This window comes from Pogona vitticeps, chromosome 1 (genome assembly GCF_051106095.1).
Source record: "Pogona vitticeps strain Pit_001003342236 chromosome 1, PviZW2.1, whole genome shotgun sequence".
NCBI classification, from domain to species: domain Eukaryota; kingdom Metazoa; phylum Chordata; class Lepidosauria; order Squamata; family Agamidae; genus Pogona; species Pogona vitticeps.
In genome coordinates, this window is record NC_135783.1 from 286,198,337 (window position 1) to 286,225,161 (window position 26,825).

The 26,825-nt window shown below is 41.6% G+C and overlaps 1 protein-coding gene across 5 annotated transcripts in view; it reads right to left on the reverse strand.

The window, feature by feature from the left end:
• LRRC4C (leucine rich repeat containing 4C) overlaps nt 1-26,825 on the reverse strand; it is a 949,507-nt gene that overhangs the window by 171,114 nt on the left and 751,568 nt on the right. For 2 of the 5 annotated variants that reach the window (XM_078389292.1, XM_072985961.2), the window contains exon 1: nt 13,847-16,256. The exons of the other annotated variants lie outside the window; for them this stretch is intronic. The gene's annotated coding sequence lies outside the window, so the exon portion shown is untranslated. Of the gene's footprint in view, nt 1-13,846; nt 16,257-26,825 lie in introns of those variants that run through there. 5 annotated transcript variants of the gene reach the window in all.

Below are 26,825 nucleotides of genomic sequence, written 5' to 3' on the forward strand. Positions count from 1 at the left end.
ACGATGATAATCTGTTCCACTGAAATTGCTGTTTAGTGAAATCATCATCTAGTGAAAAGCATTTCTCCATTGGAATGCATTGAAACCTGTTTAATGCGTTCCAATGGGGAAGAATCATCATTGTCTATCGAAGATCGGCCATAGGAAAGCTGCTTTGCGAACCGCCAATCAGCAGTTTAAAATCTCTGTCTTGCGAAGCTTAGGTCCCAAAAACACCTGTTTTGCGAGCGCGGAGGGAGCTATCAAAATCATCATCTAGCAAAAATCAGTTTGCGAAGCAGGGACCAAACATTGTCCAGCGAAATTCCCTCATAGGAATCACTGTTTTGCGAATCGCTATAGCGATTGCAAAAAGTCAATGTCTAGCGGAAAAACTGTCATGCGGGGAACTGTCTAGCAAGGCACCACTGTATTTTCCAATGTTTGGCCTAAAGACTCAGAAAGAAAGATGAATAGCTACCTATTCCAAGGAACAGGTCCCTGAAGACATAGGGGAATGTGTAAGAAAAATTATCCAGAAAATCAAAGGAAAAAGAAAATAAAGTAGTAAATATTCTCTCTCTCTCTCTCTCTCTCTCTCTGTGTGTGTGTGTGTGTGTGTGTGTGTGTGTGTGTCTGTGTCTGTGTGTCTGTGTCTGTGTGTGTGTGTGTGTGTAAGGGAGGTGTGGAATTTCTGAAAGGTAATCTAACCCATCGTAAAAACTGAAGCTTCTCTCAAAATCAAGGTAAAGACTCAAAGACCCCAGAATAGTCAAAATCTGCAAAAAAGTAAGAAAAAATGAACTGAAGAGTATTTGCATGTGAGCATCAATGTCTGTGTGAATTAATGTGACCGTGAGTCTAAGTCTCCTTGTCCCAGCAATAACAGTGATTCCACTGATACCCCTAATTTTCCTACATTTTGGTTCTCTTCCTTACCTTCACCCCCAAAATCAGCTCTGTAGTGGGAGATGGCAAGCTGGCAGTCAAAATACATTGCACCACCTTCCTTTGTTCCAAGAAAGCAAATCATTTCTTTGGCCTGCACAGATGAGGTGACTGTAGCATCTTATCAAGATACACTCTGGGCTTGGCACCACCGAAAATATCTAACCATGTAGCCTGTCCTTAATGTTCCATTGTCATCCAGCTCAGCCAGAGCCTTGTTGCCACACCAATCATGTATCTGTCTCCTTTTGCTTATTCGATTATGCAAATGTCCAGGCTAGGAGAAATCTTTAGCCCTGTTTGCCAATAAGAAAGAGTCAAACAAACCACAGTTTTTCTCAATACTATTCCATGGCAGGCCTTTCCACTGGTCAGCAATCCAGTCCATAGGCCATTTATCTGTAGGCTGGTTCAGTCCTCATGTCCGCAGGCTTTTTGCGCCATGTATCCTTATACCTAAAAATTGGGCCTGATTACCACTAACAAGTGGATTAGTCCTCTGATTTATTTCAACACTTTTTGTCCAAAGTACTGAGACTGAAAAGTCATTATAAAACTGTTCACAGTGATTAGAATATTTAACTATCTGTCAAAATACTTTATACACTCCCCCCTCTGCTCACAGATGCTTTCTCCTTATATGGAGATTTTGAGAATAAATGCATCAAATTTTGTCTCTGTGTCCCTTTGAATCAAGTTGCTAATGAATCCTCAGAAGTATCAAGGATTCAGATATGGGCTGCTTCAAAACAGTCAGCTTTTATTTCAAAATATTCTGAATGTGTTCAAATAAACCCAGTTCAGTTCTGGATTCAAGATTTGCCTAAACTCAAAGTACAAGTCTCTTCAGGGTTCTATAAATAGCTCATCCCAAGGTCTGAAATAAATAAATTGTATGTACAGCGTTAATATATACTGCATGATAACGTGTCTCAGATTTTAAACCACTGTAACATTGACTTCATATATATTATATTTTTACACCACAATTCCTCTAAAGAACCAAAACTGACATTTCATCTTTTATCTTTACAGCAACTTTGGAGATCCGACCCTATCAATGGGCAGAGTGAGGCAACCATCTCAGATGGCAGACACTGGAGGAGTGCAGTAACAAAATCCCAGAAACTGTATATCCTTGTGGTTATTTCTATCTCTTGCAGAACAAAATGATGGGCAACACAGTCTGTCCTCACCTTTCTGCTGAAGCTAGCCCCTGCACTTGGGTATGTTGAGAGAAGTTTTCATGGTGCCAGCCTTGATGCACAATTCAACTGCCAGACTAATCGGTTTCTGTATATAAATTCTACATACAGATTGTTGGGAGACTCACTCAACTGCTTAAAGGGATACTTACCTGGCCTCAGTGGGATTACACTCCTGAACGATCAGATGTGCAGTCCGGGTGTACTCTTAGACCCAGCTGTCTTAATTAAAGTATAATTATCATCTGCGGTAAAGAGTCCTTTTATCAACTTTGGTTGATTGCCCAGTTGTGCTCCTATCTGGATAGGAAATCCCTAACAACAGTCATTCATGTGCTGATAATCTATACAACAGTAATGCTGTAATGCTGTCTACATAGGGCTGCCCTTTAACTCAGTACGAAAACTTCAGCAGTCTAAAATGCAGCTGCCAGATTGATTACAGGTACCAACAAATATGAACACATATCTCCAGGCTTGGCATGCCTTCATTGGCTCTCTATTAGTTTCTGTGTTCAATTTAAGGTGCCGGTCATAATTTATGAAGCCCTTAATAGTTTGGACCTTGATATCTGATGGAACATCTATCAGACAAAATAGACACCCATTACACACATTCCTCACAGTCTTTGATGTTAATAATTGTAACACCTAAGGAGACGAAAAAAGTCAATATAAGGAACTGAGCTTTCTTAGTCGTAGCCCCTTTCCTCTGGAACCAGCTTCCTACAGAGATTTGCCAGGCACCATTCCTTTCACTTCTTAGGAAGCTAATTAAGACTGAATTGTATAAAGCTGTATTCTATTAGTGTAAATATCATCCTGAGATGTTCAAATCGTCTTAAATTTTATAATTTTATTTTAAAATATTTTTTTAGCTAGCAGCAAGGTTATTGTATTTTTGTATTTATTACATAGTGCCTTAGAATTATTTTCTTGTATACTGTGAAACACCCAGAAAGTAACAACTTTAATGGAGAGGTATAGAAATGTAAATAAATAAATAAATAAATAAATAAATAAATAAATAAATAAATAAATAAATAAATAAATAAATAAATGTAGAGGCATTGCCTCTTTTGTCTCTCACATTAAAATGTCTTGGACCAATACTGTGAGTATCCTTAGATTGGCAGCTTAATGACAAATGAAATCAAAATGGTGACTTCTACAAAGCTCACAAACCAGCTAGAGTCCAAACAAATATTATATTTCAGCCAAAATGTCTGAGACAAAAATCAGGCAGAGTTGTTTACTTGATATCTATACACTTTTTTTTAAAAAAAAAGCAAGTTCAGTGGGGAGCATATGATGACATATATTCACATCCTTAATATCTTGGAGCAAACCCAGATTAAATTTGAAATCAATATCTTTCTCTTCTTAACATTAATGTGAATGGCTCAAATTGCATCCCAACAAATAACAATCACATAATTGGTAAAGAAACATAACTAAGGAATAACAAACCTGCCCATAATTGAAAAGGTATCGCAATATGACCTAATAAACATAAAAGCCAAATCATATAACCATATGATTTCATATTCTTTGTGAAACACAAGAATCACCTTACATTTAGATATCCAGATACAAAGGACAACAGATTTTCTGTACTTTAAGCAGCTGTGTATACGAACTGGTTTTTCTACAAAGTGCAGGTTTCTCCATTTTCCCAACTTCACTTATAGCTGCATCTATCGCAATGTTCTCTTGAACACAGCATTTGAAGACATAAATTATGCATTTCAATCCCTATTTAATCTGCATTTTTCCTACTGTTCCACATCTGTGTTCATCTGTCCATCCATCTGTCCGTTCATCCATCCATCCATCCATCCATCCATCCATCCATCTATCCATCTATCCATCTATCTATCTATCCGTCTATCTATCTATCTATCTGTCTGTCTATCTATCTATCTATCTATCTATCTATCTATCTATCTATCTATCTATCTATCTATCTATCTATCTATCTATCTATCTATCTATCTATCTATCTATCTATCTATCTATCTATCTATCTATCTATCTATCTATCTATCTATCTATCTATCTATCTATCTATCTATCTCACAAGGCATTTATTTTGTGCCTTGGTAAAATAAGTTTTATCCTGCAAAAGCCTTCCCGGGTCAAAAAATTATTTTACACAAAGATTAACAGAAAGAAAATCAAATTGCTCCTCACCCAAAGAATGGTTGTGGGGAGTGAGAGTGTGTATAAACAGATCAACAAATCCACAAATTAACTGAAACTATTTGATTATGGTACAGCAGCATTCCAGTGCAACATGAAAGCACCCAATTGCTAAAGGCAGCAACGCTCCATTAAGAGGGTTAGCAATTAAAGAAAATCAGGAGAATTTCCCTAGTTTCCTCTTCATAAGATTTTGACTGCAGTGCTTATGCATTATCACTTTAGCACAAACTACATTCAAGTCAATGGCATTTTAATGCTTTTCCATCTAGTCTGCACAAAGCAAAGGGACTCTCCTAGGCCAACTGATGTCAGCTTTCCCAACAGTCCCTCTGCCACACAAGAAGAGAATGAATGAGTCACCACCTCTTGAGGTGATGACCCTATTGATTGCATAAAACATATTACAGCCCTGGATGCTGGGGTCTAATCTCAAGTTGCCCATGGGGGTGTAAGCAAAAGGGCCTTTGCCTAGGGGCAAGTTGCTTGTTGCAACTTTTCTTTTGTATCCAAGGAAGCACCTGAGATGAGTAAAATGGACTTGAGATACTTCTGCTATACAAAAGCAAGAGGATGCAGGGTGAATCTTGGGATACTGTAAAACAGTCTTTACACATAACTAATAACTGGGAGGAAAGGTCCCTTTTTAAACTATCAAGCTCTACATCATAAAATTGTTTCTCACTTTCTAAAAACTTCAGCTGTTGCACCAGTTTGCATATCGTTTAATACTACAGAATAACTGCTGAAGAATTCATTTCCTGAATATTAAGTCTAGAGCCCTGGATCTCTGGGCAAAGGAACTTAAACCATTTCTCTTTTGCCAATGAATTCAAGGTCATCTGAGTAATCCAAAATCCAACAATACTTTAAAAAAAAGACTAATTTTACTGCTACATAAACCAGATCCACCATAACACATACATGAAATTTCCCTCTAGTATTCTTTCCTATGACCTAGATCAACAATTATTGTCATTTACCTTGTCTTAAATGATTGCAAGCTAATTTTTCTAGGAATTTGTGAACAAGCATTAAGTTTGATAGTCACTTTTGACTGGCCAGACATTACAGGACAAAAATTCAACCCATGCAGGTTTGCTGTTGTTTCTAATTGTCAACGACAGCTACACTTCATTTGCCCGGAGCTATTCAATTAACATATCACCACTACGCAAAATACTGTAATATGCTCACTGTCTCAACAAGAGGAAAGCATCTTCTACTCTATTTCTGCTCAGAAACTTGGATATCCCAATTAGATATCCAGGACATTCCCAGACCAGGATGCATCTATCAACTGAAAGGAAACAGACCAGCTGGGAACTATCTCCTCTCTTGCCTCTTTTTGTAGCAAGTTCTATGGAAATACTTGTTGTTGTGAGCCTGATTAAAAGGGAAGGAGTAGACAGGAGAAGAAAGGCAAGCTCCTCCAGAGAAACAAACAAACACATGACTTGTACCCTGAAATATCACTATAGCAACATTTAAACAATGCCCACAAAACTCTGAAGGTTTTTTTCTGTATTTGCTTCCTTGGATACCACAGGCAAATGCCCCTCTTCTTGCTTCCTCTCGCTTTTCCCACTCCCCCCTCCGTTTTTTAGATTTTACCAATATTCTAAAGGCCCCATAACATGCAATAAATCACACCTATACATTTGCCATGTGACAGCTGACCGTAAGGAAAGGAACTACATGCATCACTGCCAAAGAATGGTAAAATAGCCTGGAGGTTTTCAAGTGATAGAGAACCTTCCTGCAGTTGCAGAAGGGGTAGAATTGTTATGCAACATAAGTATGAAAATTTACTACTCAATGAATAAAATATGTTTTCCTGCTCTTTGATCAGTCTGGGAAAGCCAACAATTATCTCCTTCCCTGGTTAAAAAAAGCTTTTGTAACCTTAGATGAATTGTGTGTGTTTAGTCGTTTAGTCGTGTCCGACTCTTCGTGACCCCATGGACCAGAGCACGCCAGGCCCTCCTGTCTTCTACTGCCTCCCGGAGTTGTGTCAGGTTCATGTTGGTTGCTTCGCAGACACTGTCCAGCCATCTCATCCTCGGTCGTCCCCTTCTCCTCTTGCCATCACACTTTCCCAACATCAGGGTCTTTTCCAGGGAGTCTTTTCTTCTCATTAGATGGCCAAAGTACTGGAGCCTCAGCTTCAGGATCTGTCCTTCCAGTGAGCACTCAGGGTTGATTTCCTTTAGAACTGATAGGTTTGTTCTCCTTGCAGTCCAGGGGATTCTCAAGAGCCTCCTCCAGCACCACAATTCAAAGGCATCAATTCTTCGGCGGTCTGCTTTCTTTATGGTCCAGCTCTCACTTCCATACATCACGACAGGAAAAACCATAGCTTTGACTATTCGGACTTTTGTTGGCAAGGTGATGTCTCTGCTTTTCAAGATGCTGTCCAGATTTGTCATCGCTTTCCTCCCAAGAAGAAGGCGCCTTTTAATTTCAGGGCTGCTGTCTCCATCTGCAGTGATCATGGAGCCCAGGAAGATAAAATTTGACACTGCCTCCATATCTTCCCCTTCTATTTCCCAGGAGGTGATGGGACCAGTGGCCATGATCTTAGTTTTTTTGATGTTGAGTTTCAGACCGTTTTTTGCACTCTCCTCTTTCACTCTCATTACAAGGTTCTTTAATTCCTCCTCACTTTCTGCCATCAGAGTGGTATCATCTGCATATCGGAGGTTGTTGATATTTCTTCCGGCAATCTTAATTCCGGCTTGGGTTTCTTCCAGTCCAGCCTTCCGCATGATGTATTCTGCATATAAGTTAAATAAGCTGGGGGACAATATACAGCCTTGCCGTACTCCTTTCCCAATTTTGAACCACTCAGTTGTTCCATGACCAGTTCTAACTGTTGCTTCCTGTCCCACATATAGGTTTCTCAGGAGACAGATAAAGTGGTCAGGCACTCCCATTTCTTTAAGAACTTGCCATAGTTTGCTGTGGTCCACACAGTCAAAGGCTTTCGCATAGTCAATGAAGCAGAAGTAGATATTTTTCTGGAACTCTCTGGCTTTCTCCATAATCCAGCGCAAGTTAGCAATTTGGTCTCGAGTTCCTCTGCCTCTTCGGAATCCAGCTTGTACTTCTGGGAGTTCTCGGTCCACATACTGCTGAAGCCTACCTTGTAGGATTTTGAGCATAACCTTGCTAGCGTGCGAAATGAGTGCAATTGTACGGTAGTTGGAGCATTCTTTGGCACTGCCTTTCTTTGGGATTGGGATGTAGACTGATCTTTTCCAATCCTCTGGCCACTGTTGAGTTTTCCAAACTTGCTGGCATATTGAATGTAGCACCTTAACAGCATCATCTTTCAAGATTTTAAATAGTTCAACTGGAATGCCATCACCTCCACTGGCCTTGTTGTTAGCCAGGCTTTCTAAGGCCCACTTGACTTCGCTCTCCAGGATGTCTGGCTCAAGGTCAGCAACTACATTGTCTGGGTTGTCCGGGATATCCACATCTTTCTGATATAATTCCTCTGTGTATTCTTGCCACCTCTTCTTGACGTCTTCTGCTTCTGTTAGGTCCCTCCCATTTTTGTCTTTTATCATGTTCATCTTTGCGCAAAATGTTCCTCTAATATGTCCAATTTTCCTGAACAGATCTCTGGTCTTTCCTTTTCTGTTATCTTCCTCTATTTCTTTGCATTGTTCATTTAAGAAGGCCCTCTTGTCTCTCCTTGCTATTCTTTGGAAGTCTGAATTCAAGTTTCTGTAACTTTCCCTATCTCCCTTGCATTTTGCTTCCCTTCTCCTCTCTGCTATTTCTAAGGCCTCGTTGGACAGCCACTTTGCTTTCTTGCATTTCCTTTTCTTTGGGATGGTTTTCGTTGCTGCCTCCTGGACAATGTTACGAGCCTCTATCCAAAGTTCTTCAGGCACTCTGTCCACCAAATCTAGTTCCTTAAATCTGTTCTTTACTTCCACTGTGTATTCATAAGGGATTTGGTTTAGATTATACCTGAGTGGCCCAGTGGTTTTTCCTAATCTCTTCAGTCTAAGCTTGAATTTTGCTATGAGAAGCTGATGATCAGAACCACAGTCAGCTCCAGGTCTTGTTTTTGCTGACTGTATAGAGCTTCTCCATCTTTGGCTGCAGAGAATATAATCAATCTGATTTCGATATTGCCCATCTGGTGATTTCCATGTATAGAGTCGCCTCTTGTGTTGTTGGAAAAGAGTGTTTGTGATGACCAGCTTATTCTCTTGACAAAACTCTATTAGCCTTTGTCCTGCTTCGTTCTGAACTCCAAGGCCAAACTTCCCTGTTGTTCCTTTTATCTCTTGGCTCCCTACTTTAGCATTCCAGTCCCCTAGAATGAGAAGAACATCTTTCTTTGGTGTCAGTTCTAGAAGGTGTTGTAAATCTTCATAGAATTGTTCGATTTCAGTCTCCTCAGCAATGCTGGTTGGTGCATAAACTTGGATTATTGTGATGTTGAATGGTCTGCCTTGGATTCGTATTGACATCATTCTATCATTTTTGAGATTGTATCCCATTACAGCTTTTCCCACTCTTTTGTTGACTATGACGGCTACTCCATTCCTTCTACGGGATTCTTGTCCACAATAGTAGATATGATGCTCATCTGAACTGAATTCGCCCATTCCTGTCCATTTTAGTTCACTGATGCCCAGGATGTCGATGTTTATTCTTGCCATCTCCTGTTTGACCACCTCCAGCTTCCCAATGTTCATAGATCTTACATTCCAGGTTCCTATGCAGTATTTTTCTTTGCAGCATTGGATTTTCCTTTCACTTCCAGGCACGTCCACAGCTGAGCGTCCTTTCGGCTTTGGCCCAACCACTTCATTAGCTCTGGAGCTACTTGTACTTGTCCTCCGCTCTTCCTCAGTAGCATGTTGGACGCCTTCCGACCTGAGGGGCCCATCTTCCAGCGTCATATCTTTTAGCCTTTTGTTTCTGATCATGGGGCGTTCTTGGCAAAGATACTGGAGTGGCTTGCCATTTCCTACTCCAGGTGGATTGCGTTTAGTCGGAACTCTCCACTATGTCCTGTCCGTCTTGGGTGTCCCTGCACGGCATAGCCCATAGTTTCTCTGAGTTACTCAAGCCCCTTCGCCACGACAAGGCAGCAATCCATGAATTACAGGCTAGCATCACATCTCTCAGCCCTTTGCCAAGTGAAATAAATTCTGCTTTAAAATAACCTAGGCTGTCCATATGAAAGACTTTATTGCTCTAAATGATGGCTCATACAGGATCAAGACCTCTGTGGCTAACAAACCACTATCAATATCCATAAACACTTCTGTTAAGTTGATCTGTCTTAACTATGCCTTCCTTGAAGAGTAATCCAGAATACAAGGATCTTACACTGCCCCCTCCAACTTTATTAGTTACCCTTATCACGGGCTTCAAAGTGTCTGTAACCAAGGTTGACAATAAGTGAGTGTACAGCAGAACCTTATGCTACAGTTTCTCACATTATACCTTTGAGACATACTATAGCTAGTATACCCACATCAAAGGTGTTCAACAATTCTCTATTTTAAAAAAGGGGGAAACCCCTTGCAAAAAGCAACTCAGCAAATTTGTGATAACCCCCATACATAAGCATATTGTTTTGTCTGCACATTCCTTTTTTCATATTGTCACTACTTATAGAAATGAACTAAGTATTTAAAGCTGCTGATGTCTCCTCTTTAACTGTTGATTTCATTAAGATATTCACAACTTCTTCCATTCATACTTAAGTACGGAAACAGATATTTGGTAACATTGTACATGCTCATACAGTGCACATAGAGAAAAAGACATTGCATAAAATGTACCCAACAAGATTAATAGTGTAATGTTCTGATGCTCACTCTGCCTGGCTTTTGAAGCAGAATCAAGAAAAGGCTAACTTTCCACCGAAGAGGAACTGCCTATATCCCATAAGTGTGAAATTATCGCCTCTGAGATTTCTCTGGGAAGAACCACTGAAGCATCACTGAATTTCAAACTAGTGAGAATCCTTTTCATTTTTAGATTAGCTCATTTCAGATCCTCTAAAGACCAAACAGGACAAATAAAACAAGCCTTTTATTGCCAGGACTCATCCCTTTTCTCTGGCAGTTCCTGCAATTTCTACACACAAAATTGTTCTCTATGCGCACACTCCAGGCTGTTGCTTTCCCTAACTGCTTGATGTAATTATGGAATTGCTTACCCCTTTTCTGTTGGAGGAAAAAAGGAATCTTGGCTAATTGTCAGATGCTGATGAATGTTGCACTTATACTCTGACAGAAGCAACAGAAAACAGTGTCAGCCAGATAAATTTCTTCCCAAGCGATTATGGAATTAGTGTTGATCATACAAATTAAGAAGGTCAGAAATGATTCTTGTGCATATTTTAGGTGCAGCTATATTCCTCATGAAGAGCTCTAGTACACACACCTGAATGCAGAAGTCCTTCTATCACGACAGAGGGCTGAAATCCAGCCGAGTCCACATGGCTTCAGCTTCCATACTAAATGGATTTAGCATCTGTGAAAGTGCCTATCCACCACCATTACTCTACAAAGCACTGAGATTTATTCCTGCTGAATTCTCAGTTGCACAAGAGATTCCAACATTCCTCTCCCCCACCCCACTCCAGTTTTACTGGCATTTTCATGCTTAAACATCCTGCCATCATTCCTGGCCCACGAGAAAACAGTGATGAGGGTGTGCTACTGCCTGACAACTCAGGGGCTTTCTTTAATGTCCAGTGATTTATAGGATCACAGATCCCATGACAAGGAGTCTGATTCCCACCCACCCCACACACACGCCCATTCTGTCTTTACCTCCTCCATCTCTTCTCAGCAATTGCTTGGCATTAGCACAAGCCCAATCCATTGCTAATGCAAGAAGACCCTTTAACAGGGCTGAGATTCATCATAAGGATGTGCAAGGGCCCACTGGCAGGAATAAGAAAAGGACAGGTAAAGGATCGACATGATTGTTCATTCCACATATTGATGAAACGGTTTCCCAGCCTGTAATCCAAAAAGAATGATCTGAGGATATAACATTAAAGAAATTAGTTTATTGCACTGGTTTAATTAGGGGAATTATGCAACATAGGGAGTTTTAAGTTTTCTTCTTTCTCTTCACTGGATGTCTTATTGAAAGCACAGCAGGATTAGAACCCATTTCCATGCATGGCTTAAGCTCAAGGATACTCTTGAAAGCTGAGCAGAGGACTTGACAGTCTTTCAAGTAACTAATATATAAGGGGCATGTCCTATGACCCAAAGCAACAAGATGCCTTTTTTTAAGAAGAAAGAGATACTCTCATAAGCAGCATACTTTGCTTTATCATTTATTTTCCTAGCAGAGGATTTGGCAATGTACATCAGGAAGACTTTTGCTATTGGGATTTGTTGGCTTCAAAGTGCTTTTCCAAATAGCGGGGGGGGGGGGGGGGGGAGAGGAAAAGGTTATTCAAAATGTTTAATCTCCAGTATTAATCTCCAATCTGAAAGAAGCAGATTGCAGGGTTCCCTATCTGCCAATAAAGTATAGATTCCACTTTTACTCAATTATGTATCTGTGTGTGTGTGTGTGTGTGTCCGCGCGCACGCACACACACACACACACACACACACACACACACACACACACACACACACACACACACACACACACGTGCGCATGCACACACACATACAGAGAGAGAGAGAGGGTGAGAGAGAGAGAGAGAGAGAGAGATAGACTGTGGACTCACACAGACACTTCCATTTTGGTTTGCTAAATAGGCAAATTCAGATTTCCAGGATAATTCTCTGGACTTGACACTGGAGCCACATGTTTAGCAGATAGATTGCAATGCGCACAGGAAAGAAAGCACCCCCTTAGAAAAGAGTAGAAGCCTTTCCATTAGGAAGTATCTGAAAAGCTTTCTACATTGTTCCTGCAAACATCAACCTATCTCATCTCTCCAATATCATTTTGAGTACACATTTTGAGAAGAGATCTGGGGTTTGGGGGACCAGAAAGCTAATGCACTTAAGTGGACAGTGTTTCCAGCCATCGACTTGCACAGTTACCTTAGACAAATCAGTGTTTCTCAGCCATACCTTCCTCATTTGGGAAATGGCCCACTGGAGTTTCTACAAGGACAGGCATGCCTGTGACACCGTTGATCACAACCTGCAATCCTGTGCACACTTATTTGGAAGGAAGTTGTCTGAACACAGTAGGATTTCCTCCTCTCCATAAATAAAGATGCTCAGGATCATGTTGCTGCACTTGTATCCTCTGACCTGAATACTGGGACTCTAGGAATTCAAGGGGTATTAGAAATTTTGCTTTGGCAGAAAGCTAAATAATCTACAAACAGTGCTAGATACATTGATGTTGGCTCCCATCAGACAGTGAAGTCTCTCCTGATGGACATGGTTCATTGTTTCCTGACATGTGGTGCCAAAGATATGGCCCAAAGGACCTGGCTGAAGATTTACCCAGCAGGCAATGAGACTAAAGGGACTTTTATAAATTGATGAGGGTTCCCTTGACTTAAGGGATGCTTGTGAATGGATGGGGTGGGTGCCCTGATGGTCTCAGGGTGAAGGATTCCCCTCAAATGCCTTATCCAATCTGGATGCACCCAACCTACCATGGCTTCAGTGCCAAGCTCCCAAGCCATCCTTTCACCTGATTACCTCTCCTTCTGTCATTACACACAGAGAGAGAGAGAGACAGAGACGCACAGACACACAGACACACACACACACACACGTGTGTGTGTGTGTGTGTGTGTGTGTGTGTGTGTGTGTGTGTGTGTGTGTGTGTGTGCATCTTTCTGATTTGAAATGCCTTTCTATGTTGTATATTTATGTATGTATTTATATACTTATTGATTTATCTCCTCTCCCTTCTTTCACCCTATGCATACAACAAACTCCTTAAGCATCACTTGGAGGCATCTGCTCTGGCAGCTCTGGGCCAGCTGGGAAAGCATGCAAGATACCGTCTCTCTCTCTCTCTCTCTCTCTCTCTCTCTCTCTCTCTCTCTCTCTCTCTCTCTCTCTCTCTCACACACACACACACACACACACACACACACACACACACACACACACACACACACACACACACACACACACACACACACACACACACACACACACACACACACACACACACACACACACACTGCAGGGGCCCTCCGAAAGGCACGATTTATCTGCCAGGAAACCAACGACAAGGAAGGCGGCGTGTGGATCGTCGCCCTGGCACACTCTTTCACCTGCAAGGTTTTAATAAATCTAGTTTCGCTCTCCCTACTCCTACCCAGGCTTGCCTCCGGTTCCCCACAAGCACGGCGGGCTAACCAGAACGGAGCAGGATGTGTGCCTCTCCTCGCTCTCCCCCCCCCCCCTCACATTTCTCTTCGGAATAAATAGGTAAGTGCCTAAGCGTGCAAAGTCTCATCCACATGTTGTAGTTCACGGCAGGCAATAAGACAGGGGAAGTAAAGCGAAAATGGCACTCACTGTGGTTTCCGAAATCATCCAGAATGATGATGAAGATGATGATGAAGAATATCCAGAATGAAATTCCGAAGGGAGGGAAAAAAGAAGGAAATAAACGAGGGGGGAGAGGGGGGAAAACCAGCAGGCAGCCCGCGGAGGGCCAAGCTACATCATTTCGGCGACAAATCCAATTTAACGGGAGGAAAAAACGCAAGGAAATACAATATCCATCTGCAGTTTTCCATCTAGTTCAGTCCAGACGGGCTCCGATCGCAGCATCCACACCAATCCTGCCGGCTTCCCCTCCGCCTTCTTCTACATGGTACTTCTCTCCCCCACTCGCCGCCACCGCCACCCCCGTCACTCTTAAGGACGTGGCTGCTGCTTTCAAATGCTCCTGCGTGGATCAACTTCTTGGGGGTGGGGGGGAGAGGGCTGAGCGGGAAAGTTCCCCCCTCTTGAAAAAAAAAGCAAAGAAAGAAAAAGGAAAGGGAGGAAGAAAGCAAGAAGAAACCGCCAGAAGCCTAAATCTCGCTCCGCGATGTAAGAGGAGTCTTTCTCCTAAAGAAACTTTTCATTCCCGCCTGGATTTCCTTCAGACGGCGACGGATCCTCTGTCACCCGGTCCCCGCTCTCCAATCCTTTAATCACCTTTGAGGAGGAGAGCCTTTGGCTGCTCTTGATGATGATGCCAATGATTTTTCTCCCCTCTTCTTCCAAACCACCAATAAACCTCCTCCCCCCCTTCGATGTTCTGTTCAGTGCCAGTGGGGCGGATGGTTGTTGATCGGGTCCCGCTGCTAAGATCCGGAGCTTGTTCGGTGCATCTCGCCCGGCCTCTTCTGCGTCGTTGCACTATCAGTGATCCACCCCATGTGCTTCCACGTTAGATCGGGAGTTCCCATGGTCCTCGGTCGCCTGCTTTTTTTTCCTCCAGATTTCCCCTCCTCCTTCCCCTTCCAGCAAGGCGGGTTGCCTTTTTCACATCTGAAATGATTCTCTCCGAACCGGCAACTTTAAAGCTGCTCTCGTCTCTCTCTCCAACCCCCCCCCCGCAACACATACACACACACACACACACACCACTGCTCTGACGCTCACCCCCCCCTTTGCTCCGATTCAAGGATCTGATTAGATTTCCAATCACAACCCAGTGCGCAATCGGATTTTTGATTTCAGCCAAGAGCCAGCGAGCCGAAGCGTCGCCGTCGCCTTCTCGCGCTCGCCCAACTCTCCGCGTTGATTTATTATATCCTCTCGCCTTGCCTCCAACTCCTCTGCATTTTTTTTTCAGGATCTCACATCAAACGCAAAGAGACGCGGTTGCGGAGGGTGGCAGCGCGAGCTTCTGGAACGAGGGGGGGGGGAGAGAAGAAGGGAATAGGGGGAGGAGGGAGAATCAAGATTCCCACCAGCTGTCAAGAACCAATCCATCATGTTATTTTTTTTTTAACACCTGAAGTGGGTGGCATTGCATTGAATACGCCCGCCCTGCACAGGCTCCTCTCGCTCCCGCTCCTTCTTTCGCTTCAAAATCCTCCCGGCGTCGTCAAAACTCCCCCGCTGGGGCACACCATTCTCCGAGTGGGGGGGGGGGCGCGATAGAGGTTCGTCCGGATTTCACCCACCCCGGGGCTTCCCGTTTTCATTTCGCGTGCCTTTCCATCTTCTTCGTTGCCCCGCCGGCCTTTCGGGTGGCCGCGACGGACGGAAACTTGCGGTACAGGAGACGAAGGACGAGAGGCCGGGCGCGCGCAAGGAGCATAGACACCCCCTACACCGTCTTTACAGAAATATGTACAAAGCGGGGAGCGTTAAAGACGACGACGAGGAGGAGAGGGGGGGGATTGTACTCTTCGCCCCCCCGCGCGCTTCCCGTATGGTAGTTTCCCAGCCGCCTCAATCTCCTTTGGCGAGCTTGCGCCCGGGTCTCTCTCAGATCTACAAGTTGGACGCCGACCGAAAGGGCACGCGCGCCTCGCCGCCTTCGCCTTCCTTCTTCCTCCACAAGTCAGGTTCTCCCCCCCCTTCCCATCCGCGATGGCACATTCCTCACAGATCAGCAGCGCGGCTTCCCCACCACCACCACCATCACCTTGTCTTCGCTTCTCTCACCACCAGCCTTCCGCGCTCACTTCAACCCTTTCTCCTTTCGTCCCAGAAATGACCAGCCTTTCGGGCGGCAATAGCAACCCTTTCCCCTCTCGGCTTGACTTCTCCCTCCCGCTATAGGGAAAGGCGAGGTGTGTGTGTGTTGAGGTGGGGGAAGGGGATAAATAAATAAATAAGGCGAGAAATCCAGTTTCAGGCAGCTGCTCGGGAAAGTAGAGCGCGCGCTCTTTCTCATCCTGCAAGGGCCCCTCGAGATGGGTCGAGAGAGCCCGGGTCAAGCCTTCTGGGCCAACACGGCGGCCTTCTATTCCTGTTCTCTCCCCCCCCCTTGACACCTCCATTTCTCTCCCCCCCCCGCCCCGCTTTTGCTTGTGATCAGTAAAATACAATTACCCAATTACTCCCATCATCCTAGCACTGATTGGCCAATTGCGTTAACACTGGCTGTCGGGGGGAAACGGTGCTTCTGTGGTAGGGTGCTGCTGCCACCCGGCGGACTGCCGCGGAACGGGCCTCGTTCGCCTCGTTACCTCAAGAAACTTCGCGAGTGGGGAAAAGAGCAATTTGGAAACGCACGCACGCACCCAGGGAACGAGAGCTCCTCGACAGGCAAGGGATGTCAGAACTCATCTACTTAAAAAGCCCGCCTGTAGTGTTCGCAGGTGTGTGCAGAAACCACGGAACACAAGAAAAAAACCAGGCCAATAATAATAAAATAATAATAATAATAATAATAATAATAATAATAATAATAATAATAATAATAATAATAATAATAATAATAATAATAATAATAATAATAATAAACGAGCCTAGAGACTGCAAGAGTGCTGATGGAAGGTCCTCCCCCATCCCCTGCTTCCTTTGCAGCCAACCTCCTGGGCCTGTTTACTGGAAAAACTTCATTTTCTCCAAGGAGATTTGTTTCCAATAAATTCCCAGAGGGACTCACAGTCAGGGGCACTCTAAATGGTTCCATCATATTCATCTTGGCAACCAGTACGCACCAGTGGTGGCTAGTAGTTTAAACAGGGATAGTGCTGAATCCAAGCCCTTTGGTGTGTGCCCTCTCATTCAGACAACACAGAGACCTTGAATGAAGCTTCCAGTCCACCCACTGGTAGATCTGGTAGACACTTATTTGGCAGAGGTTAGGCCTTGAGGAAGGGATGTGGTGGCGCTGCAGGTTAAACTGCAGAAGCCTCTGTTCTGCAGAAGACCAGCAGTCGTAAGATCGAATTAACACAACGGAGTGAGCTTCCATCGCTTGTCCCAGCTCCTGCCAACCTAGCAGTTCGAAAGCATGCAAATGCATGTAGATAAATAGGTACCACCTCAGTGGGAAGGTAATGGTATTCTGTGTCTAGTCACGCTGGCCATGTGACCATGGAAACTGTCTATGGACAAACGCTGGCTCTATAGCTTGGAAATGGGGATGAGCACCGCCCCCTAGAGTCGGACACGACTGAACTAAATGTCAAGGGGAATGGTTGTTGTGGGTTTTTCGGGCTTCTTGGCTAGGCCTTGAGAGGACTTCCTGGAAAAGACCTTGTGGTATCCCATGTTGTAAGCCGCCTAGAGTGGTCTATTGACTAGATGGGCGGGATACAAATAAAATAAATAAATAAATGTTGGGAAAGTGTGAAGGCAAGAGGAGAAGGGGACGACAGAGGATGAGATGGTTGGACAGTGTCACCGAAGCAACCAACATGAATCTGACCCAACTCCAGGAGGCAGTGGAAGATAGGAGGGCCTGGCGTGCTCTGGTCCATGGGGTCACGAAGAGTCGGACACGACTAAACGACTAAACGAACGAAGGCCTTGAGCAATGTGGAGAGAGATCTGCATACGCCCAAGAAGTGGAGCTGGAGTGGAATTTTCCAAACACAAGGAAGAAGAGGGTTGGTATGAAGTTGAAGCCTGATGAAAAGGTGGCAGAGAAGCAGCACAGGTCTCATCATAACAGTTCTCATAGACCCAACACAAGGAGTATCCAGAAGATCAGATAGTTGTATTGACTCTCATTGTTAAATCAGTTCTAAACGTTTGCAACTTCCCCCAAGAGCAGAACTTTTATCAAGTTAATTGGTGTTGCTTAATCATTCAGTGCCAAGGCACCCTGAAATGATTTGGATTACAACAGGAACAGCTCGGAATAATACTGTACATGGTTTCTAGGGAAATCCATCTCTTTCTGCCCCCCCCCCCAGAATGTGAAGAAAGCTCTGCATATTCCTCATTCCTCAAGACTCCACAACTCCGATGAGAATGTGCGATGAGGACCTCTTTTTTTTTCCCTTTCAATTTGCACAAAATATCTTTGCACATACTGTATCTTATTTTTTTTCCTTTCAATTTGCACAAAATATCTTTGCACATACTGTATCTTATGTTATTTTCCTTTGAAAAGCACAGCAAACGTATCATCAGCCCAGATGGGCTGAGTGCTTGTTTAAAAAGATGCAAATCACCTAGCTGATGCTTCCACTTTCTAAGCAGTCATGCAACAAGACTGCAGTTGCCATAGTTTTGCACAATTTAGGCAAGCTGAATAATTTTCACAATGTATACCCTACACAGAAAAAATACTTGCTGTCAATGTGAGAACTCTCATTAATAGCTCCGGGAAATCTCTCACTGTCCTCACTGGTGAGAAGAAGAATGTGATGGTCCCTCTTCCTCACACGCAAGGAGGAATTTACAACCCCAGAGGAGTACAATTAAGATGAGGAAAAGGACAGGACAAGGAAGCTCGAGGGGTGTGTCAGATGATGGCATTGCTTGTGCTCCTCAAAAATACCCAGTTCTTTGCCCCTGAAAACCCTGGCTCTAGCAATCCATTGCATATAAGCAAAAGAGGTATACCATCGAACATGCCCATTGTACATCATAGCAAGTTTCAAAGCTTTGGAACTAGTACTTAAAATATATTTTTATATTCAGCATACACATAGAATTAAAGAGTTGTATACAAACATCATGAAGTTCATCATATCATCGAGGTTATGAGAGGTGGACGAGGCTTGGACAGTCTCCCAGTTCACTCACAAATGGAAAAAAAAATCTTCAGAGTCAAAACTCTTTTGCTGAGTGCCAAACACTTTTGTATATGAATAATTTTTCTCCCAAAGCCATTTATGCATCTCTCTCAAAATAAAGCATCTGGGATCTTTGGCCCTTGCCATCTCCTTCCTTATCCTCAGGCTTTCTCCAAAAATGAACATTATATTGTAAGCTATAAATCATTCTCCGTCAGCATTTTCTCTGGATATTCATGCAACTGGGTATTTTTATACATCTACCTGAAAGGAGGTTTTACTAAGTGCAATGCACTTTACTTACAAGAAAGCATGCACAGGATTGCCACCTTAGAATGGAATCCTATACATTACAACACCAGCAGTAATAGATAGGGAATCTATTCTACTTTTATTTTATTTTTTTGTAAAAAAAAATCTTGCTATGTCAAATTTATGAAGAAACCTGTGAATTTCTCTAAATTCTCAAAAACAAAACAAACAAAATCCTCACCCATTCTCAGTAGTAGGGGTAAGAGCAGTAAAAATCACACATGTAATTATTTTATATATTTTGAGGTTGTTTGAAGTTTTATTGCAAACCTAAGAAGAAAGGCACAGTGCAGCTACATAGGTGGTGACTCAGGACCCCTACCAAGATTTTCAAGTTGACCTCAAGAATACCATCCTACATTTTCAAATGGTGTTTTGGCCGGTTACATTTTGGCTGCAATGTTTAGAACAGGTGATTCATTGAGGGTGGAAGAACTACACATTATACTCAAAATGTCACTGAAAGCTATGTCTACAGGTCATATTCTCTAATACGTTTGATATTCATTTATTCATATTTATTTATTTATTTTTACTATTTTTATCCTGTCTTTCTCCTTTAGTGGAGACCCAAGGCAACATACAAAAATGTAAAATCCACAGTTAATTAAAAACATACCAATTAAAATTTGAAACTACAGTGCAGAAGCATTCAAAACTATAAGTCAAATTTTAAAATTGCTCCCCATCTCAATTATCTGCTTTCTTCCCAAAAGCCTCTGTAAAGAGACTGTGATATTACTGTAAAATAATTTATTGCAGAATTTGGAAAAGTTATTTTTATTTTTTGAAAACAATTGTCAGAATCTTCTAGCCAATACAACTACTGATTGCTGAATCTTTTTCTGTTTTGTATTGTCTTTTTTAATTATTATAACAAAATATAATAAAAACTTAAGTGACAATTAGAATCACAACTCAAATATACAATGTAACCCACCACCATCGGGAATATAAATTTATATTTATATTCTAATCAATATGTTTCATCTTAATTTATATCATGTGCCCTGTGTCTTTCAAAAAATATAATAATTCTTGCCTCGTATTGGGGTATAATCTTTATGTTTCATAAATATTTATTGTATAAAGGGTTCCATGAATCTTCCTTCCTTCCTTCCTTCCTTCCTTCCTTCCTTCCTTCCTTCCTTCCTTCCTTCCTTCCTTCCTTCCTTCCTTTCTTTCTTTCTTTCTTTCTTTCTTTCCTTCTTTCCTTCTTTCTTTCCTTCTTTCTTTCCTTCTTAGTTAGGTATCCTTGGTTCACAGGAAAAGAAAATATATGACTGTGGAAAGCAACGTTCTCAGCATCTGGCAGAGAAAACTGACGAAGCTTGAGTTGGGGGTAAAATTCCCAGTTGTACTGAAAAAACAATCACTGCAATTATTTTTCTTTATAAGGTATTTAATATTTTATTTCTGCAAAACAGTTATTCTTGGTTTAATTTATCCAGTATTAAATTAAATGCATCAGTCAGATTCAGAAGTCTAAGACTTGCTGTGAAATCTTTTGTTAAGTACACCAGAAAGTTGGTATTGATGTACACCCAAGTGCACTTGCCCATAAAGCTTTTTAGCTTCATACCCTTTGCAGATATTATGTCTGGAAGATACAGCTGTAGCTCTGAGTCTCCCAAAGGAAAGAATACTTCTGCAACACCATCCCAAAGGAATGCTGTCCTAAGAAAAGCCTGCACTGCTTTGCAGACTTTTAGAGTGGACATGGAAATTTTTCAGTTAAACTTTGGATGATGTTAACAGTGGCTTCTTTATTCTGCATTGTGTTTGTCAGCTTATATTTTCAAGGGTTTAAGTGGTGTGTGTGTAATTTCTTGCTGAAAAAGTATTTTCAAACAATTGCCAGAAGATGCACTGAAAAGTTTCAGAGAATGAGAGAGATCCTTAATTGTGGGGCATCCATCAAAACAATGCATTCACTGTTAAAATATATCACAAAGAGGACAATCTTATGAGGGATGGTCTTAGAAAGCATGATGAAAATCTGTATTAATGAGACAGGGAGACTGAGAAAGAGTTTTCAGCATGGAGCTTGGCAATTTGTAAAGCATTGCTAAATGCACTTCCATACCCATTTCTCTTGAAAACAAAATAATGATGCTTCCTTTTAGCTTTTTATACAAAATTATAATTTCTGTTTCCCCTCTCATAAGGGTAGCAGTTTAAACTTTCACAAGTGGAATTGCTTTGAAGCAATGATCTGAGAAGCTAGACATTTTACTTTCTGCAGTTTATTAGTTGATAAATTTTAATAGCCATATTAAAAATAATAAAATTTAGAAGTGGGAATTAAAGCCTTAGTCTCAGCATATTAGAGTTCTGATATGTGTTTAATCATATCTATTTCACTGACTATATTATCTCTATTTTTCAGCATACATAGTCTATAGCTAGTTAAAAATTCACACTCTAATGTAAATTGCAGTGATATTAGTTTCTTAAAATGTATATTTTTGGCAAAGTTGAAAGGACTGTGCGACTGAATCAAAACCAGTGTTGTATTTGCGATTCAAATGAAGTTCCGTAAAGCTACTGTATGACTTCTACTTTTTTTAAAAAAAAAGTACTGTAATCTCATTTTTAAAAGATTTTAGCAAAGAAACATGTTTTTTCCTCTCCTTGTGCGTATGTGTGTATGTGTATACACGTACATATATGTATACACACCATTGGCTCTACTATTCATCCCTACAACCCACTTCATCTTTTAATATTACCATTAAGCCCAGACTGCATGCAGAGACTTCTGTTCTCCCCATGGGAAAATCCATATTACAAACAAAAGCAGTTTAAAGTACATCACAGTTAGTATCTCAAAGAATACAGGGCCGTCTATCAGTGGTGGGGAAAACCAGGAGAAAATATTGGAGACAAAAAACTCATCCAGCATTGATTAGCTGAAAGCTATGACTAACCTATCTGAGCATCCTCAGAAGAAAGCAGCATTCTTTTTAGGAGCACAAGGGAACTGCCCATTGCCCTGTCAGATATGCAATTTAAAAATACAATGAAAATATACCCCAAAATGGAAGTCCTAATACCACTTATCCTGGCTCAGATGAGCTTTGCAAGCCTTCTTCTAGATTAGAAAGTAAAGCCTTCAAAACATGAAACATAATTGTCCTCCTTTTACCCTAGCATCACCTTTTACCCTACCCATACCCCATGCCCTCCTTTTACCCTAGTGTCACTCCCAGCATAAGAAGACCATATAGTTCATGTTTCATATATGAGATAATAAAGAGCATATTGGGGGTGGGGGGGACAGGGGACTCATGGAATACATTGGAAGTCAAAGACTTCAGAATTAAATAAGCCAAAATGCTGGGCCAGGATGGCCAAGTCGGTTTCAGTTCTTGCCACATGCAGTGTTTCAAAAAGCTAAGTTCTTTCCATTCCAAGATACAAATAACTTTTTAGATGTTGGTAAAATTCATCAGAAAAACTGAAATGGAATTTGTACCTATCTATATCAGTAACATTGCCTCCCTACCAGCACAGGTGTTATGGGTCATACACCAGATAACTTTCTCAATGACTTTACCCACAAATGTGTCTCTCAGCCTTTATCTAGGCCCTGCTCAGTGATAGGAACTAATATCTTAAAACCAATTAAGTTATGAACTAAGTTGAAGATGTGTAAATGGGAAAGGACAATTTAATCCAGTCTGTTTTTTTGATGAAGATAATTGACGTATGTTTGTATTTTTGCATTAATGTTTCTCCAGAATTAAGGAACATGTTATGGTGATGCTCTTTCTTAAGTGAGGCACACATTAAGACAAAGTGTAATGTCAGAAGAGGATTCTTCACAGATTGCTCAGAAGTGGCAGAGCTCTAGAAGATCCAGGTTAAAGTCCCCACAAGGCCATGAAACTCACTAGGGGACCTTGCCTCATTCTGACCTTTTGTGCAAAGTTGTTTTTTTAATGAAATGGGAAGAAGGATATCCATGTACACTACCTGAGCTAATCAGGAAAAATAAGGGGCATAAATGTAAGTAACTGCTAAACAGTAGGAACTAGATACCCATCTTGGATTTGATTTGGAAGTTAACCAGTGAAGACTGAAAGGAGAAAAAAAATGGTGGGTGGGATTTTTCACTTACATTCCAGTAAGCTTTTAATGTAGAAAAATAATGTAAATGCTAATTTAAAATTAACTTCATTGCTAAAAATGTTTGCGTTAAGTAGTTTACTTATTAACAATTAACTTAATATGTTAACCCTTTCTCATGAATTCTCCTGTCTCTGACTCATGCTTTAAACAAGTAGACTTGCTGGGAAGAGCCTGCTCTTCAGTCTTGATTTTATCAGCTGATCAGCAACATAAGTACTGCCTTTTTTGCTTAGCAGATCATCAACTTAGTGATGATCATAGCAAAACTTGCACAACTGCATTTTAGATGTGGATTTTCTGCTAACTGTGGCTTTTCTGCTTCAGCAGGGGGTTGACTTGATGAACCTTGGGATCCTTCCAGCTCTAAAATTCTACAATTGTGCTTCACTTGCCATTCTCTGCATTCTGCCATTCCCTTCTTTTCCCCATTAAGCTTACAGTGAAGAGGCCTAAGCATTCATTTTGAAAGAAACCTGGTATTTCTCGAATTCTAGGTGGAAGCCAGAGGCCTCTGACATATGACTTCATGGAGGTTGCATGTGTTCTGTGGGTCACATCCCATGCACCCTTGAATTGGATAATTAAACTTTAATTTCAAGTGTGGTCTGGTTTGGAACCGAAAACTATTTCCTGGAAAAGAACATGCGGAAATGCTGCAGATGCTTCTTGTTAGCCTGATTCCACTCTCCACAGAGATTTGTTTGGTGTGTTTACAGCTGTCCAGCTGGGTTAAGCAACCAATTCTCAAACAAGAGCAACAATCTGTGATATAAGATGTCTGCATTCAACATGCCGTTTTTCAATAGAAGACAAATTGCTGTATTGAAATTGCTGATGATCAGTTGAAAAGAATCTAGCATCATATGTGTAGCTGGTGAAAAAAAATAGGGCTGATCAGAGTTGACCAAACTTCTCAGAATAAAGAAAAACAAGACTTACTTACTTACTTACTTATTTACTTATTTGTTTATTTATCCCGCCCAACAAGTAGTAAAGCTAGTACTAGCACCAGACACAACAAAATATAACAAGAATAGGGGGGAAATGTCAAAAGGAAAGAAATCCAAATTCTGGGACATGATAAGCATGGTCTTAGGTGGACTAAACAAGAGAAATATCTAGGCTGCAAAACAAATATTTGTCATTGGCAGGCCAAGAAGGATTCATTACTTTGGGGCAAGCTACAGAAAAGCTTAGGAGAACAGCCAAGTTTTAAGTTGTTTCCTAAAACCCAGGAGGGATGGGACTAGCCACACTTGAGGAGCAAGGAAATTCTGGAGTGAAGCAGCCACCCCTGAAAGGCTCGCTTATGGGTGGTAGACATCCAAGCTTCCCCCAGGATGGCCACTCGGAGCATCCCCATATACGAGGTATGGGTAGAAGAGGCATTTTTTTTTTGAGGGAGATGTGCTCAGACAGGTAACAAGGTCCTAAACCATGAAGGGCTTTAAATGGCAACATAAGCACCTTGAACTTGGCCCAGAAGCATATGTTTTCACTTCCCAGCCCATGCTTCACATTAATTCTGTTCATAGTTCCTTCCTATAAAATTATCACAAATGGAAAATATTGTTCTAGTCCAGTGCTCCTTCACTAGTCACTTATTTTAAAGAATTAGAGTGTGGGACACCATGCTGGAGGTTAAAAGGGATGTTGCCCACATACAGTTTCCCTAGTTTGATGCTGCATCAGCATATATACTGTTTTGGCATTCTGATTGTAATTATGGTGTAGTGGTTGGTCTGGAGCTTTTGAGTTCCAGGTTCATGTTTTCGCTGACTCATGAACTCAATGGGAGGTGAGTCTCACCTACCTCGGAGTGTTTTTGTGATGAGAAAATTAGAGAAGAGTCATGCACTGAGCTAATTGGAGGAAGGCAGGATATACAGTATATGCAATAGATAACAACTAAACAAATTCTGGATACTGTCAATTCCATCTTATGGAGACTCTTCCAGGGTTTCTTGTGTATATAGTACTCAGCAATGATTTGCTGTTACCATTTTTCTGGGAGAGGGAGTGCTCTAGGACTATACAGGTTACCCATGGCCAAACGGGCTGACTCTGTCTCCTAAAGGCACAGGAGGAAATTAGACTCCAACCACTGATTCCACAACTAAATTCTCTAAATCAGTGAGCTATCCAGTCAGCTAAACATATATCCTAATATATACAGTACTTGCTATGCCAATCAACTTTCTTCTCTGCAGCTAGAGACAGTGCTGAATGAAAGAACATCATGCCCTCAACTTCCACTGTGATTTAAAAATATCCATATGTTACTAGCTCTATAGAGATCCAGATTATAAAGAAAATGTATTTTACCAGCAAGCAGTTTGCAGAATAACATATTGATCTGGATCATGACTAAGGTGGCCCTATGTGCCAACTTCTCTTGGCTAGGCAGTGAATTTTATCATAACCCATAAATGAAGATCTCTTTGTGCAAAATGTTGGAATCAATTTGAAAAGTTAGTTAAATTTTTTAATTGTGGGACTTTATTTTGCAGAACTGAATTATGCTAGTATTATCATTGCTGGCATTATTGTTGATAATGCTGTTGTTATATTGATTACTAGCCTGATAAAATGAAAGAAGAAGAGATGCTTTCAGTGGTATGTTTGAGAGGTGCTAGTATTGCAATGTATTTTGAACAATCTGTCTAGAATGTCTTGCAGATTGAATCTAATTTATTTCTCTGGAGTATGTAATACTCTCAGAACACTCTGCCCACACAAAGCTTATTTTACTTCATTGCTAAAAAAAAATTTAAAAAATAACCCAATGCAAATCTTCACTGGAGATGCCACTCAAAATAGGAGTGTACGTATTTGGGCCTGAAGTATTTGCTGTGTATTTTGTGTATGAGAAAATCTAAAGCTCTCTTCAAGTTTTGCTGCCTGAACAAGTGGAAGGAGGCATGGACAAAACAAGCGGAGGGATGCACAAAAGCTTTGTCAGCAATATTGTCACAAACACTGACTTTACCTCAATCTTCAGTGGGAAAATTGAAGAATTTTTGCATGTTTTGCTAAATGGTCTATCATTACATCTTCCCTCTCACATACATACCTTGCATAACAACTGAGCAGCCTTCCAGCCTGCAGGCAGTCTCAGTCTCAGTCTGTCAGTCTCTCTCTCTCTCACCACAGACACACACACACACACACACACACACACACACACACACACACACACACACACACACACACACACACACACACACACACACACACACACACATCATCATCATCATCCATGTGCCATCGAGTCAATTCTGACCTATGGTGACTCTTTTCAGGGTTTTCCAGGTAGAAACCACTAGGAAATGGTTTACCAATCCCTTCTTCTGGGGCCACCCTGGGACTGTACAGATTGCCCAAGGCCACACAGCCAGGCTGTC